At 40.6% G+C, this 17,461-nt stretch overlaps 2 pseudogenes; both read right to left on the bottom strand.

Annotated features, from left to right (window-relative positions):
• The window catches only part of LOC132620035 (RNA-dependent RNA polymerase 1-like), a 43,963-nt pseudogene extending 26,778 nt beyond the window's left edge, over positions 1-17,185 (bottom strand).
• Positions 13,066-13,159, bottom strand: LOC132620617 (small nucleolar RNA R71; annotated as a pseudogene).
• Positions 17,186-17,461: the final 276 nt, after the last annotated feature.

The raw sequence follows: 17,461 nt of genomic DNA, 5'->3' as shown, positions 1-17,461 counted from the left end.
TCGGCTAAATAAACTTTGCCGAGATTCCCAGCCACGTAGTTTGTCATTATATCATGATGTGGGGTGGTATGAAAGGACGCTCCTGAGTCAAGCACCCAAGACTCTATCAGGCTGTCAACCGATAGCAACAACGCATCACCAATGTCTTCCGTAGCAGCGTTGATTCCAGCCCCCTTGTTGTCCTCCTTCTTTGGAGCCCTGTAGTTCTTCTTGAAGTGACCTGGTTTTCCATAGTTCCAACACTCAAGTGTTCGTCCTGGTCTGGATTGACCCCTGCCATTCCTTGACTTCGATTTGCCCCTATTTCGGTTATAATTTCTGTCATAATTTCTGCTTCTGTTTTCAACATTAAAAGCATAACTCGTCGATACCTCTCCAGAATCTGTCCTGCGTACCTCCTCAGCAAGGATACAATCCCTAACATCGTTGAACTTTAGTTTGTCACTGCCGACAGAATTACTAACCGCTGCTCTCATTGGCTCCCAGCTATTTGGTAGGGATGCCAACAAAATTGGAGCTTGTACTTCATCATCGAAATCAATTTTTACTGATGACAATTGATTTACAATGGTATTGAATTCATTTATGTGTGCAGCAACATGAGCATTTTCCATCATCTTTAGATGAAATAGTTTCTTCATGAGAAATACCTTATTATTTGCTGAAGGTTTCTCATACATGTCAGACAATACCTTCATCATATCTGCGGTGGTCTTCTCCTTTGCCACGTTGTGAGCAACGTTCTTCGACAACGTTAGCCGAATGACTCCCAGAACTTGTCTGTCGAGGAGATCCCAATCTGCTTGCTTCATCTTCTCTTGTTTCGGACTCAGAGGTTCATGAAGCTTTCTGCCATATAAATAATCTTCAATTTGCATTCTCCGGAACGCAAAATCCGTACCATCGAATTTACCGATGTCGTGCGTCGTACCATCTTCGCCTCCCATCGTTTCTAAATCACAACACAACCTGTTGCTCTGATACCAGTTGTTAGGATTTTAATCCCAAATCTAGTTGTTAGGGTTTGAATCCCAAATCCGACCTTTGTAAGCAGGTTCCCAGGAAAGATTGGAGGGTCACAGCTGGACCACTTATATACCAACCTCCTTAGACAGAACCTACTTACGCCGTGATGTAAGCGAAGAATAAATAGCACTCACAGATTTATAGTGGTTCACCCTCAATGTGAGAGTTACGTCCACGTTGCTGCTGCAGATCTTATTAAAGAAGAAATATTACAAGTGTTTACAACACTCAACCTCACAACCCCAATCCCAATTACACTCAAAAAGTTTTACTAAAAATTCTCTCAAAGACCTTCTCTTACTTAGGCCTTTCACTAAGAGTATTTCTCTTAGATTTTTCTGTCTTTGGGATGTGTTGTCTTTTTCAATTTTTTGGTGTGTATAGAAAATGAGAAAGCTTCCCTATTTATAGGTATGAGATGAACCTATTGATGTCATTAGTGACTCAAGCAAGCACTTGACAATTTTTCAAAGACAAGGAAGATGTTTTCTTCCTCAAAACAAGGGAAGTGTTTTCTTCCCTAAAATAAGGAAGGTGTTTTTTTCCCTAAAATAAGGGAGGTGTTTTCTTCCTCAAAATAAGGGGATGGACCCAATAAGAACACCTAATTTAGTGGGGCTAACGGGGATATTATTTCAGTGGAGTAACGAAGAGTAATTGTTTTTTAACTCTATTTTAGTTCATTTTATGACTCTAAAAGAGCTTATAATCGGATAAATATTTTCCCCTTGAGTAGAAGGACAAGTTTATTGATCACTTAGATAAGTCTTTAAAATTCCTTTAAAAGATATGATTTCACTGTAGTATGTTCAAAGAAGTGTTCAAGTTTCTGGTTTTCGTAATTCAGTGGAAGCTCGACGAGAGTAATCTTTGTCCCCTTGGCCTAGAATTTAAAGTTATCCTTTGTTTGTTGCTTTTTCAAGTTAAAATTGTTCAAAGCTAAAGCCCTCCGTGATTTAAAAAAAAATTCTCGTTACAAAGGTATAAGTACTGCTTAATCACGTCACATAGATATTGCTTATCGCGTTATTATACTAGCAACAGACTTTGCCTTCCCTTTAGATTTAATGGAATATTTTAAAACGCTATATTTTACTTATAAAGTCCTATATTTTGTTAAACCTTAGTTTGGCCGGTTAACTGTAGTCAACGGATCTTAAAGGATGCTTAACCCCTTTCCTTTAGGATAACTAAGAACTCTTGCCTAGAATCGCATTAGTTAAGTAGACCATTAATCAGAGTTAATTTTAAGCATTTATTTAGTTAAAATAGGTGTCCTAATTCACCTTAAAAAATAATTAGTTGGCGACTCCTTAAGTTAAATAATATAGGGATCACCAATATGTTTTACTCTACTTTGACCCAGTTAAAATGGGGTATAATAGGTGTTACTAGGACTCTTTTTACGTACAACAATCCGTCATCTAAAGTGATGAACGGAGATTTTGGAACTAGTTTACGCCTGAGATACTCATAATACTGCTCAGTGATCCACCTCACTGGATCATAACAACACTCCTTTAAATAGTACAGTTTCTCTAAGGCGTGCTCAATGCAAGCAATATTTCTCCTTTGAGGATCAACTAATCGGAAAAAGTAGACATTTAATGCTAGCCAAGGAATGCATCCACGTTGTACCATAGAGCTAATTTTGAACAATATCTTGTAGGGATACGCAACTCCTTCTGGGGGCTGGACAATGGGAACCAGAGCCAATTTTTGGGAGAAAGAAGAAGAGGTGAAACCAGTCTACTGTAAAGTAATTTGGTTTTCACGTTCTGCATAGTAAGAAAAACGCTCAAGGAAATTTGGAAGTTGAACATGATAGAAACTAAGCGTCCACCAAACAGCATAGAGAACCAGGTTCTCCATCTGCTCCCTTAAGTAAACAAACAGCAAGTAAATAAGACAAGATATTTACGTGAAAAACTCCTTTCTCAAGGGATTAAAAACCACGACCCACCGGAGTAGGATTTCAACTTCACTAAACTGAGCAACTTAAAGATTACAACTTCTTGCAACCTACGAATATAGGAATTAACCTCTTAATTCCTTACCCCTTACAATAACGCTATTGTAAGCTACAACCCGTGACTAACTCTAGCTAAGCAACCTGACTAACTCTAGCCAAGCACCCAAACACACCTTGACTAACTATAGCCAAGAAACCATAATAACAAAGGTTGAAACCTTCCTACAATGACACTTCTCGAAAGTAGAGTAGGATTACAAATGAAGAACAAAATGACAAAGACTTAACAAACCTAACACTTAAGACATCTTCAGCTGTTGGGATCTGGTCCTTGAGTTTGATGAAGATTTGTTCTTGGGAGCACTAAAGGAGCAGTGGCGGCTACACTTGAGAGAATATGATTTTCTAATTTGGCAAGTGATAGGTTAAGCATTGTAACATGTTGTATATAGGGAGCATGTGAGGGTCATGTGACCATGGATAGGGACGTTCCACCTTTTGGCTTGGCCTCTAGCAAACTGCAGCTGTGCTGCTGTGGTTTTGCCAGTCGACACAATAACAGTACCGCAGCTTTACAGCTGTAGTGTTATATTGACTGTACGACCTGTTAGGGTTTGAATCCCAAATCCGACCTTTGTAAGCAGGTTCGCAGGAAAGATTGGAGGGTCACAGCTGGACCACTTAAATACCAACCTCCTTAGACAGAACCTACTTACGTCGTGATGTAAGCGAAGAATAAATAGCACACACAGATTTATAGTGGTTCACCCTCAATCTGCTTGCTACGTCCACGTTGCTGCTGCAGATATTATTAAAGAAGAAATATTACAAGTGTTTACAACACTCAACCTCACAACCCCAATCCCAATTACACTCAAGAATTTTTACTAAAAATTCTCTCAAAGACTTCTCTTAAGCCTTTCACTAAGAGTATTTCTCTTAGAATTTTCTCTCTATGAGATGTGTTGTCTTCTTCAATTTTTGGTGTATCTAGCAAATGAGAAAGCTTCCCTATTTATAGAGATGAGATGAACCTATTGATGTCATTAGTGACTCAAGCAAGCACTTGACAATTTGCCAAATACAAAGAATATGCTTTCTTCCTCAAAACAAGGGAGATGTTTTCTTCCCTTAAAATGAGGGAGGTGTTTTCTTCCTCAAAATAAGGGGATTGACCCAACAAATCTCCCACTTGAAGACTAATTTTAATTTGTCTTCACACTTTTATCGATGCAGCAGCTCATTCCTAGTTTCATACTTCGTGCAGGCCAACTGAAGCTGAGCATAGCTTCAGTTTGTCTATCGTCGCTGCCTTTGTCAGCATGTCTGCTGGATTCTGACTCACTGCGATCTTCTCAAGCACTAACGCTCCATCTTCCAAAGCTAATCTAATGAAATGGTACCGGAATTGTATGTGCTTCGTTCGAGCATGGTAGACTGGGTTCTTTGCCAAATGAATGGCACTTTTGCTATCACAATATAGCACACTTCCCTCGTGGTCCTGATCCAATTCCCGCAGGAAAGATTGTAGCCACATCATTTCCTTTGTAGCCTCCGTCACAGCAACGTACTCAGCCTCACAACTAGAGAGAGCTACTATCTTTTGCAACTTGGAAACCCAGGAGATTGCAGTACCTCCGAAGGTGTAAACATACCCGGATGTGCTCTTTCTGCTATCAACATCACCACCGTTGTCAGCATCAACATACCCTTGCAATCCTGTTTCTGATTTTTGGAAATACAGAGCTGAACTCGAGCTGCCTTTCAGATATTTGAATATCCACTTCACAGTCTCCCAGTGTTGCTTTCCCGGATTGCTCATAAATCGGCTGACAACTCCTACTGCATGTGCAATGTCTGGCCTTGTACATATCATTGCATACATAAGACTACCGATTGCAGATGCATAAGGTATCTTGTCCATCTGCCTCTTCTCATCCTCGGTTTTCGCGACTGATCCTTTGACAACCGAAAGTGTCCAGCCAAGGGAGTGCTGACTGGCTTGGCATCATGCATGTTGAACCTTTTGATAACTTTCCTCACATATTCTTCTTGTGAGAGTTTGATGCCCTCCTTGCTTCGGTCGATTCTTATCCCAAGGATTTGCTTTGCAGCTCCCAAATCCTTCATTGCAAACTCTTCCGATAACCCTTTTTTGAACCGATCAATCTCCTGTAGGTTTGCTCCTACGATTAGCATGTCGTCGACATAGAGTAGCAGTATCATGTACGAGTCTTCAAATTTCTTGAAGTAACAACAGTGATCTGCCTCGCACCTTGAAAAATCAGCTTTCTTCATAAAGCTGTCAAACTTTAAATACCACTGTCTTGGAGCCTGTTTTAGTCCGTACAGACTCTTTTGAAGTTTGCACACCAGACTTTCCTTTCCTTTGACTTTGAATCCCTCCGGCTGTCGTATGTAGATTTCCTCGTCTAGATCACCGTGAAGAAATGCAGTTTTCACGTCCATCTGTTGCAGATGTAGATTTTCCTTTGCTACCAGTCCAAGAACAGTTCTGATAGTCACCATCTTGACTACGGGAGAGAAGATCTCCGTATAGTCGATGCCTTCTTTCTGTTGAAATCCCTTTGCAACCAGCCTTGCTTTATAACGCTTTCTTCTATTGGGTTCTTCCTTTATCCGATAAACCCATTTGTTTTGCAATTTCCTCTTATCCTTTGGCAACTCGGCTAACTCCCATGTATGATTTGCCAATAGTGAATCCATCTCATCTTTCATTGCCAGCTCCCACTTAGTCGATTCATCGACTTGCATTGCTTCTTCATAACATGCCGGCTCCCCTTTATCAGTGAGTAGAATGTAGTTGAGGGATGGAGAGTACCTGTGAATCGGCTTCCTGATCCTGGATGATCTACACAGTTCTTTGATTGGTGTCTATTTATTTGTTTCAGAATCAGCACTTTCATCAGCACCTTCTCAGATTGTTTGTTCCTCTGCCTCGGCTGTACCTGGCTGTGGCTCAGGTGTCGGGAAGTCCCTCAAATCGACTATTTCCGATTCCTTGTCCTGACATTCTGAATTTTTTTGCAACTTGTCTTTGTACAGTACCTCCTCGTTGAAGACAACATTCCTGCTTCGGATGATCTTCCGATTTTGTTCATCCCAAAATCGGTAACCAAGCTCGGTGTCACCATAGCCAATAAAGTAACATTTCTTTGATTTTGGATCAAGCTTGCTTCTAGCCGTATCATCATTATGAACTTATGATAAGCAGCCGAACACTTTCAGAAATGAAAGATTTACCTTCTTGCCACTCCAGACTTCTTCTGGAATTCTGAAATCCAAGGGAACTGACGGTCCTCAGTTAATTAAGAAGGCCGCGGTATTGACTGCATCTGCCCAGAATGTCTTAGGCAGTCCAGAGTGTATTATAATACTCCGAGCACGCTCGTTCAACGTTCGGTTCATTCTTTCGGCTATTCCATTTTGTTGCGGCGTTCCAGGAATAGTCTTCATCATCTTGATCCCATTATTGGGACAGTACCGTTTGAAATCACCATCGGTGTATTCTCCGCCGTTGTCGCACCTCAAACACTTCAACTTGAGATTTGTTTCATTCTCGACCATGGCTTTCCATCTTTTGAATACACTAAACACATCAGATTTATTTTTCATAAAATAAACCCATACCTTCCTAGTTGAATCATCAATGAAGGTCACGTAGTAGTGTGATCCTCCAAGAGAGGGGACAGTGGTAGGTCCCCACACGTCTGTGTGCACCAATTCCAGCTTCTCGACCTTCAACTCCCTGCCTGCATTTGAGAAGCTTACTCGCTTTTGTTGTCCGAGAATGCAGCTCTCACACGTATGAAGGTCCACCGTCTTTAGCTCCGGAATTAAGCCATTTGTCACCAACAGCTTCATCCCCTTCTGGCTGATATGCCCCAGCCGACAATGCCACAAATCTGTTTTCTTTGTGTTGTCAACCACAGCAACAGTATCACGACAGCTAGTCGTCATTGAGAGAGTGCCAATCTTCTTTCCTCGGCCAACTACCATAGCACCTTTCGCCACCTTCCAAGACCCATTACCAAAGTTGAGATCATATCCCTCATCATCAAGCTGACCTACTGAGATCAGGTTTCGCATCAGCTTTGGAACATGTCTAACTTTTGTAATCTTCCACGAGGATCCATTTGACATCTTCAAATTAATGTCTCCCGTGCCAACAACATCTAGCGGCTCTCCATCGGCTAAATAAACTTTGCCGAGATTCCCAGCCACGTAATTTGTCATTATATCATGATGTGGGGTGGTATGAAAGGACGCCCCTGAGTCAAGCACCCAAGAGTCTATCGGGCTGTCAACCGATAGCAACAACGCATCGCCAATGTCTTCCGTAGCAGCGTTGATTCCAGCCCCCTTATTGTCCTCCTTCTTTGGCGCCCTGCAGTTCTTCTTGAGGTGACCTGATTTTCTACAGTTCCAACACTCAAGTGTTCGTCCTGGTCTGGATTGATCCCTGCCATTCCTTGACTTCGATCTGCCCCTATTTCGGTTGTAGTTTATGTCATAATTTGTGCTTCTGTTTTCAACATTAAAAGCAGAACTTGTCGATGTCTCTCCAGAATCTGTCCTGCGTACCTCCTCAGCAAGGATACGATCCCTAACATCGTTGAACTTTAGTTTGTCACTGCCGACAGAATTACTAACCGCTGCTCTCATTGGCTCCCAGCTATTTGGTAGGGATGCCAACAAAATTAGAGCTTGCACTTCATCATCGAAATCAATTTTTACCGATGACAATTGATTTACAATGGTATTGAATTCATTTACGTGTGCAGCAACATGAGCATTTTCCATCATCTTTAGATGAAATAGTTTCTTCATGAGAAATACCTTGTTATTTGCCGAAGGTTTCTCATACATGTCAGACAATACCTTCATCATATCTGCGGTGGTCTTCTCCTTTGCCACGTTGTGAGCAACGTTCTTTGACAGCGTTAGCCGAATGACTCCCAGAACTTGTCTGTCGAGGAGATCCCAATCTGCTTGCTTCATCTCCTCTGGTTTCGGACTCAAAGGTTCATGAAGCTTTCTGCCATATAAATAATCTTCAATTTGCATTCTCCAGAACGCAAAATCTGTACCATCGAATTTACCGATGTCGTGCGTCGTACCATCTTCGCCTCCCATCGTTTCTAAATCACAACACAACCTGTTGCTCTGATACCAGTTGTTAGGATTTTAATCCCAAATCCGACCTTTGTAAGCAGCTTCCCAGGAAAGATTGGAGGGTCACAGCTGGACCACTTAAATACCAACCTCCTTAGACAGAACCTACTTACGCCGTGATGTAAGCGAAGAATAAATAGCACACACAGATTTATAGTGGTTCACCCTCAATGTGAGAGCTACGTCCACGTTGCTGCTGCAGATCTTATTAAAGAAGAAATGTTACAAGTGTTTACAATACTCAACCTCACAACCCCAATCCCAATTACACTCAAGAATTTTTACTAAAAATTCTCTCAAAGACTTCTCTTAAGCCTTTCACTAAGAGTATTTCTCTTAGATTTTTCTCTCTATGGGATGTGTTGTCTTCTTCAATTTTTGGTGTATCTAGCAAATGAGAAAGCTTCCCTATTTATAGAGATGAGATGAACCTATTGATGTCATTAGTGACTCAAGCAAACACTTGATAATTTGCCAAATACAAAGAATATGCTTTCTTGCTCAAAACAAGGGAGATGTTTTCTTCCTTAAAATGAGGGAGGTGTTTTCTTCCTCAAAATAAGGGGATCGACCCAACACGACCCTCAGGGGACCAGATTGTACCTGGTCCCTCTCTGGTTCCTCGAATGTTTGTCAAATCATCTAAACACAAAATGACATAACTTACCGTTACACCATTATGAAACTCCAAACATAAGCTAGAAGATAGCCCTATCCAATTAGCTGGAGTGAAATCAGTTGTCCTCGCCCACTGATCATTAGGAGTTTCCTTAAAGAAGCTATGACAGGATTCTTCAAGTCTCATATAGATTCGAGGACCACCAAATAACTAAATCATAGAAATTGAATGAACAAATCAATAATGAATCTTATTGTAAACGACCCATCTAACCAGAATTCAATTATATGAAGGGATATATTAATGATGCAACCATACTCATGAAGAAATTTTACAAATACAGTATAAAAGTTGCTTTCACATTATTTAACTTAAAAGATCGTGAGCAGACAAGTCATAAGTCTCGAAGCATGTGGACTTATGTATGTCAACTTACATAAATGTGCAAGTTAGAAGCTTGGTTTATGTAATTAACTAGTGGTACCAAGCCCGTGTAGAGCACAGACCCAAGTTTAACTGTTGTAATATCTTTACCTAACATATTTTTTTTTATCATCACGAAATTTTAGTTGTTAAAAAGAAATTTTTAATTCGTATTTGTGCTGGTGGGAGGTAGCAGGGTACTCCGTGGACTTCATCGAGGTACACGCAAGCTGACCTGGATACCACAGTTATATATATATATATATATATATATATATATATATATATATATTTTAAAGGTCAATGTTCTTTCCTCGTTTTTCGAGTTTTCTGCTTTAATCGAAACTAAGCACATAATAAAATTAAACTAAATGGCCATCCAAATGGCTCTAGTCTATAATACACATTTTTGCACCAAGTGATTATCTTGATGTTAAATTTTACAGAAATTCTGCAATTATTGAATGGACAATGAAGAGCCATATTGATGTTAAATCTTACGATATACCTAGAGATTCCCTAATTACTTAGTGAACCGTCTTTTTTAAGAAAGATTATTAATGAACAATCTAACTGTTGCGTCCAAATGCACATGCAAGTGTACGTGGTCGTACAAGTAATATAGTGATTATATAAAATCGGATGTCGAACCCACAGAGACTTATGACCAATACTTTCACGAAAATAAACTATTGCTACTACCTATGCAAGTAAAGAATAAAAGTTTTGGTTGTTTCGTAAACTAATGCTGTAATAAAAATAACCAACAATGTAACCAGAATTTATGCTAAGAACGTATTTGAATACTGCTTTTAGCAAGATTTTAGAAGTATTCCAGGGTCGTGGTCTGTTCACCAATCCTATTGAATCATTCAAGTATCCCACCTTAGCAACTTTATTCATAATTGTCAATTAACCGGATTATTAATCTCGTAGTGTTCTCCCGAACCACTACTCGCCGATTCAAGATAACTCGCCTCCTATATTCCTATGGTATTGACCTATCAAGAATGGAATAAGAGCACGACATGAAATTGATTGCGGTAACTAAGTATATTCCTATCCTAGTGAAAAATCTTGGCCCAACTATAGGGATATTCAGATCACAATCTCGTTACTTCTTCTCCATATTGATAACGTCTTTCCCAAGCACGGGTATCAATTAGTAATTAGAACTCAACTGTTGCGCAAACAATCAAGCAATTAAGCACAGAAGTAAAGAGGCAATTGCATACGAACAAGCTACTAAGATTGAAATACTTGTCAAACGTCAATATTCATGGCTACGCCACAACCCCAGAATTACAGTGTTTAGTTACACATGATTCGAGAATGGAAACAAGAATTCATGATTAACATAGGGTTTCAATGTAAAGAAAAATAATAGAAGAGGAATAAAACCTAGAAAGAGTTTCACAAGTCTCAAAATTCGTTCAATCCGCCTTTCTAATGTTCAAAACGACTATTTATATGCTAGGGTAAATATAAGATAAGTTGGCCCAATCCCGATCCAAGTGGGACAACTGACGCCGCTTGTGCGCTGGCTATGTGTCGCATGGCCAGCGCATGATCTCCTCTGTGTGTTGCTTGTGCGGCGCATGGCCAATGCATGGCCTGTCTGAGATTCAGAGATGGGGTTTTTGTGCGCTGGCTGTGCGACGCATAGCCAGCGCATGAGACCTTTCAGTGGTCGGATTCTGCCTTCAAGTGCTGGAACTTCCTTCCTTCCTATGTTCAACCAACATGCACAGCCTCGGATTCAATCAAAAACTGCTCGGAATACCCTCCATTGGTCCCTGTTGTACCTATTCATACAAGCATACCAACATAAGATCATATACACTGATATTTGGCACAAATATCTAGATTTAGTGTCATTTACACTTTACTTCTTAGCACTTTCATCGCAGTTTTGAATGCGAATTGTTGTATATGAGCTTATGTTGGTATGTTTATATGAATAGGTACAACAAGGACCAACGAAGGGTATTCTGGGCAGTTTTGAGTGATTCCGAGGCTGGGTACGTCGATTGAACGTTGCGAAGGAAGTTCCAGCACTTGAAGGAAAAATCTGACCACTGAAGGGTCTCATGCGCTGGCCATGCGCCGCACAGCCAGCGCACAAAAACGCCGTTCCTGAATCTCAGACCATGCGTTGGTCATGCGCCGCACAAGAAGAACATAAAGGAGGTTATGCGCTGGCCATGCGATGCACAACTAGCGCACAAGCGACGTCAGTTGTCCTATTTAGATCGGGATTGGGCCAACTTATCTCATATTTACCCTAGCATATAAATAGCCATTTTTAAAATTAGAAAGGCGGCTTGGACGAATTTTGAGACTTGTGAAACTCTTTCTAGGTTTTATTCCTCTTCTATTATTTTTCTTTACATGAAAACCCTATGTTAATCATGAATTCTTGTTTCCATTATCGAATCATGTGTAACTAAACACTTAAATTCTGGGGTTGTGGCGTATCCATGAATATTGACGTTTGACAAGTATTACAATCTTAGTAGCGTGTTCGTATGCAATTGCTTCGTTACTTCTGTGTTTAATTTCTTGATTGTCTACGCAACAGTTGAGTTCTATTTACTCATTGATATACGTGCTTGGGAAAAACGTTAATTTGGAGAAGAAGTAATGAGATTGTGATCTGAATATCCCTAAAGTTGGGCTAGGATTTGTGACTAGGATAGGAATATACTTAGTTACCGCAATAAATCATAAACCGTGCTCTTATTACATTCTTGATAGGTCAATACCATAGGAATATAGGAGGAGAATTATCTTGAATCGGCGAGTAGTGGTTCGGAAGAATACTACGAGATTAATAATCCGATTGATTAGCTATTGTGAACAAAGTTGCTAAGGTGTGATACTTGACTGACTCAATAGGATTGGTGAACCAACCACGACCCTGGAATACTTCTATAATCTTGATAAAACCCGTTCTCAATTACATTCTAAGCACAATTTCTGGATACATTATTAGTCAATAACATTATAGCATTTAGTTATAAAAGAACCAACATTTTTATTCTTCACTTGCATAGATAGTAAGCAATAGTTTATTGTCGTGAAATATTGGTCATAAGTCTCTGTGGGTTCGATATCCGATTTTATAAAATCACTCTATTACTTGTACGACCACGTACACTTGCGTGTGCATTTGGACGCAACAAGTTTTTGGCGCCGCTGCCGGGGACTTAGAAATCAATTATTTTTGCCATAATAAATTTTATTGCTTCATTTTATCCAAGTGTTAACGCTTGATCTTAGCTGCTACTTGATTGCAGGTACTTTACTCGAATGCGAAGGACTGTGAGTCAAAACAATCTTGAGGAATTCGATCCTGAGCCTGAACGTACTTTCAATCGGCGCAGGAGAGATTTGAATTTATTGCAGAACCCGTAGGCTGTCGCAGAATTACCTGTGGTCATGGCTAATAATCAACCGGCGAAAGTGAGAGAGGTTGCAGTGCCTCGTGTGGCGGATGTCACTTCAAGCATTGTTAAGCCCACCATCGAAGGGAACTTTGAGCTGAAGCATCCTATGATTTAGCTACTTCACTCTAGTGGGCAATTCACGGGAATGTCACATGATGATCCTCAATGTCACATCCATACTTTTCTGCAGATTGTCGATACTTTTCCTACTGGAAGGGTCACTAAAGAATATGTGCGACTGACACTGTTCCCCTTCTCTCTATTGGGGCATGCAAGTAACTGGTTATTAGCAGAGCCCGCCAATTCTATCACTACGTGGGATGACTTGGCGACAAAATTTTTGACAAGGTTCTTACCACCAGCAAAGACCGCTCGCCTCCGAAGGGAGATCATGTCATTCAGGCAGAAAAATGGAGAAAATTTGTATCAAGCCTGGGAGAGGTTTAAGGGTCTTCTCAGAGATTGTCCTCACCACCATCAGACGAATGAAGTTATGGCACACACATTTATTGAGAGTCTGGATGCCCAACATAAGTCATCACTAGACACTGCTGCAGGAGGGCAGGCTCTTGATCTAAGCTATGAAGAACTATTCACATTATTGAACAGGTTTACTCAGAGCACGCCAGACTGGCAGAATAATGCAGCTAGCAGTTTAGTTAGGAAAGCACCGGGCATCTTTGAAGTAGATAATTTTACAACATTATCAGCACAGATTGATGCCATGCGCACCGAACTCAGGAAGTTAGCTGCGTCGCAAGCGCCACCACAGGTGCATGCAGTGCAGCAAGCCATAGCCTTTTGTGATGTCTGCGGAGAGGGTCACAACAATGATGAATGCCCTGCAAATCCCGCATCCATATACTTTGTGGGTAATGTAGGCAAGGGGCAAGGAAACAACAATCAATACGGAAATTTCTACAACCCAAATTGGAGGAACCACCCGAATTTCAGGTGGAGTGACAACTCAGGTAATTAGAAGCAGAACTATCAGTCAGCACCTGCTCCTCAAGCTCCCACAAACAGTATGGAAGAGATGATGAAAAAGATGATGGGTGACATGCAGAAGATGATGATAGACCAGCAGAAGTTGATAGCAGATAATCAGAATCGCGATTTGGCTGTGTGGAATTTAAAGAGGCAGATGGGACAGATAGCTGGTGCACAAAATACTAGACTACCTGGAGGACTTCCAAGTGACACAGATGTGAATCCCAAGCCTTGCAATGCTGTAACTCTGCGAAATGGGCGAGAACTAGAGGAAGTGACTTCAAAGAAAACTGGTCGAGTAGTGGCTGAAAAAGAGAAGGCAGTCGAGGCACCAGTGGCAAAGCAGCCACAGGCCGTGGTTGCAAAGCCACCGCCTCCATTCCCTCAACGTCTGGCGAGACAGAAAGAAGAGGCTACTTATAAGAAGTTTCTTGATTTGCTTAAGCAGGTACACGTGAACGTCCCCTTGGTCGATATGCTGCAGGGTATTCCAAAGTATGCTAAGTACATCAAAGATATTGTTGCAAACAAGAGCCGTTTCACAGAGTATGCCACGGTTGCACTTACTGAGGAGTGCGCTTCTCGTATTCAGAACAAGTTGCCCACAAAATTGAAGGATCCTGGAAGTTTCACTATTGAGATTTCTATTGGGACACAGGTTGTTGCTCGAGCACTTGGTGACCTAGGTGCAAGTATAAATCTAATGCCTTCGTCTATCTTCCGGAAGCTAGGTTTGGGAGTGCCCAGACCAACCACTATAATTCTTCAACTGGCAGACATATCGTTAGCAAGACCCGAAGACATTATTGAAGATGTATTGGTACAAGTAGGGTTGTTGATAATTCCTGCTGACTTTGTGATATTGGATTCGAGCCAGACCCGGAAGTCCCATTTATTTTGGGGCGTCCGTTCTTGGCCACAGGGAGAGCACTTATTGATGTAGCTGTTGGGCTGCTTACCATGCGAGTACATGATAAAGTAGAGGTCTTCAATGTATACCAAGCTCTGAAGATGCCTGCAATCTATGAGGAGCTGTCCGCTATTACTGTTCTGAATGATGATACACGAAGGCCACTCATCACTTCTCATGATCCTTTGAAGAGAGCCTTGGTGGGGGATGATATTTTTGGTGACACAGCGACATTTGAGATGGTGCAGAGTCTGGATATGGCGAGTATTTATATTCGGGCATGCGAGTTTGAGCACTTAGACAGGACAATGTGAGTAGCTCCGAAGTTATCAATTGAAGAGCCTCCGAAGTTGGAATTGAAGCCCCTGCCCGCCCATCTTAAATATGCATTCTTAGGTGAGGGGGATACCTTGCCAGTGATATTGGAAGCAGAGTTGACCACCGAAGAGGTTAATATTTGTCTCAAAGTATTGAAGTCCCACAAAAGAGCATTGGGGGTGGCAGTATCTGATATTCAGGGAATTAGCCCCGCGCTGTGCATGCACAAGATACTCATGGAGGATGATCATAAGCCTAGCGCATAGCATCAACAGAGACTAAACCTTGTGATGAAGGAGGTTGTCAAGAAAGAGGTAATCAAGTGGTTAGATTCAGACATTATTTTTCCCAGTTCGGACAGTAAGTGGGTGAGCTCGGTGCAATGCTTCCCGAAGAAAGGAGGGATGACAATTGTGACAAATGACAAAAACGAGCTCATTCCTACTAGAACAATCACTGGATGGAGAATCTGCATGGATTATCGCAGGCTGAACGAGGCAACCAGAAAGGATCACTATCCTATTCCCTTCATAGATCAAATGCTAGACAGGTTAGCCGGGCAAGAGTTTTATTGTTTTCTGGATGGTTACTCTGGCTACAATCAATTTGCATTAAAAACTGCGATTAAAGTGCTAAGAAGTGAAGTGCAAATGACACTAAATCTAGATATTTGTACCAAATATCACTAACCACCAAATTAAAAAAATTAAAAAAAATTACTTGCAAAGCTAAACTCCAAGTACTGATCGAACACTAAAAGAACACAATATGGTAAATTTGGACAAAGCACATTACTCCCAACGAAATTAACAGAGTTTTAGTTGCCTTTTATATGGTTACTAGCAGTGGCTGCTTTCATTTATGATTCACCGATAGGTATATGAGTTGCTGCATTCTGTGTCGTGATGCAGCTAATGCAATGTGGCAATTCCTCAGTACAAATAAATTACAAGTACTGCAAACCAAAGAGGATAAAACAGTCAACACATCAAAAATTTAGAAAGAAACTACAGCAACCCATCTATATCCACCAAAGAGGAAGGACAACGAATACAAAATTACAGAAAACACCCTCCTAAGCTAAACAGAGAAAATAAAAGCACATGATTTTGACTGAAGGCACAGCCTTTTATGACTCTTCCGTCTGATATCTGGACACTAGTAAAGTTTTAGCGTCTAATTGACATTTCGTGCCAACTTTGAGTGGTTATCTGCATATTTGGCCTAGATTGAAACTATCAATTTCCTACACTTTCAGACTTTAAATAGCACAATATCAAAGCTCAAGAAATAGCTGCAAATTCTTGCTGCGTCATAGAGGCTTGTTAGATCTTTTTATTTTGGGATAGAGAACTTGTTAGAGTTTAGATCTTTGTGTCTGAAGCCAATGTTTAGCATATATTCTATGATTATTCATTAACCAGGGAAATCTTTGGCTTTTCTGACCACCGCCTTTTTACAAGGATATGTTTGGGGACTGAGGCCTTCTCCCGTAAAGGAAATCAAGAGGCTGCAGAGATATTATAGTGAACCACATACAGATTGCAAATAATATAGGCCCATACTCAGAGTCATCATCTGCTAGAAAGTTCTAAAACACTACGCAGCCTTATGTGCAAAGCTGGTACGCATCTAACTTTTGCATGCATAACAGGTATACAGAAATGATTTTGCTGTGGACCAAAAACAATACATGACAAAGAATTGTGTACCATTCAACCAACAATCAAATAGTCACAAAGACCAGCAGGGATGAAAAGAATAGCTAAAGGTTCGGAATAATTACCTTATAGGAGAAACTGAGCATTCTGACCATATGGATGACGAAGCACGATCTGCCATATATTTTCATATGAAAGCTGAAGTTTATAATCAACTGAACCACAAGATAAAAGGAAGTACACTCTCTTCAATCCAACACCAAATTTAATTGAAACTTCTATATTACTTCCCAACACTGCAAACTTGTCGTCTGATATCTGACATCCAAAATTCAAAGTTATGCCATCCGTCTGCTGCACATACGTCCTCGGTTGGACAATATCAGTTTTCATTTCCCAAGCCTTCAAATAAGAAGAGCCAAAATACAGCCTTGTACTAGCCAAATTGATGATAATATCCACGTTTCTGCTGTTGGTAAATTGAACTCTGGCAAATGCTCTAGGTCCTCCTTTCGACTGTTTAACCTCCAATGCATACACAGTTCCATCTTTAAGAATAACTTGACTGCTTCTGCTGACACAAGATAAGGGAATCCAAAAAACCTGAATTGTCTTTCCCATTTAGCCAAATTCAACTCTCAAAGCCTCTGAAGTCTACACACAAGTAAGACTACTTGTAAAGAACAAAGAACATAAGAATAAAATAACAACACTAAGGTAAAACTGCTACTGGGTAAAACAATATATATGCAGGATTATGGAGAACAAACCTATATTGTGAGACATGAAAAATGTAGGTTCTTATACTACTAATACAGTAAGATGTTAATGTAGTTGTCAAGTGTTCAGTGCATTTGCTATGCTTGTTTATCTGTAATCTAACCAAATAGGTCACAT

This window comes from Lycium barbarum, chromosome 11 (assembly GCF_019175385.1).
Source record: "Lycium barbarum isolate Lr01 chromosome 11, ASM1917538v2, whole genome shotgun sequence".
In the NCBI taxonomy this organism is placed as follows: domain Eukaryota; kingdom Viridiplantae; phylum Streptophyta; class Magnoliopsida; order Solanales; family Solanaceae; genus Lycium; species Lycium barbarum.
The sequence above is the reverse complement of the archived record's forward strand: the minus strand, read 5'-3'. Positions and strand labels throughout refer to the sequence as shown.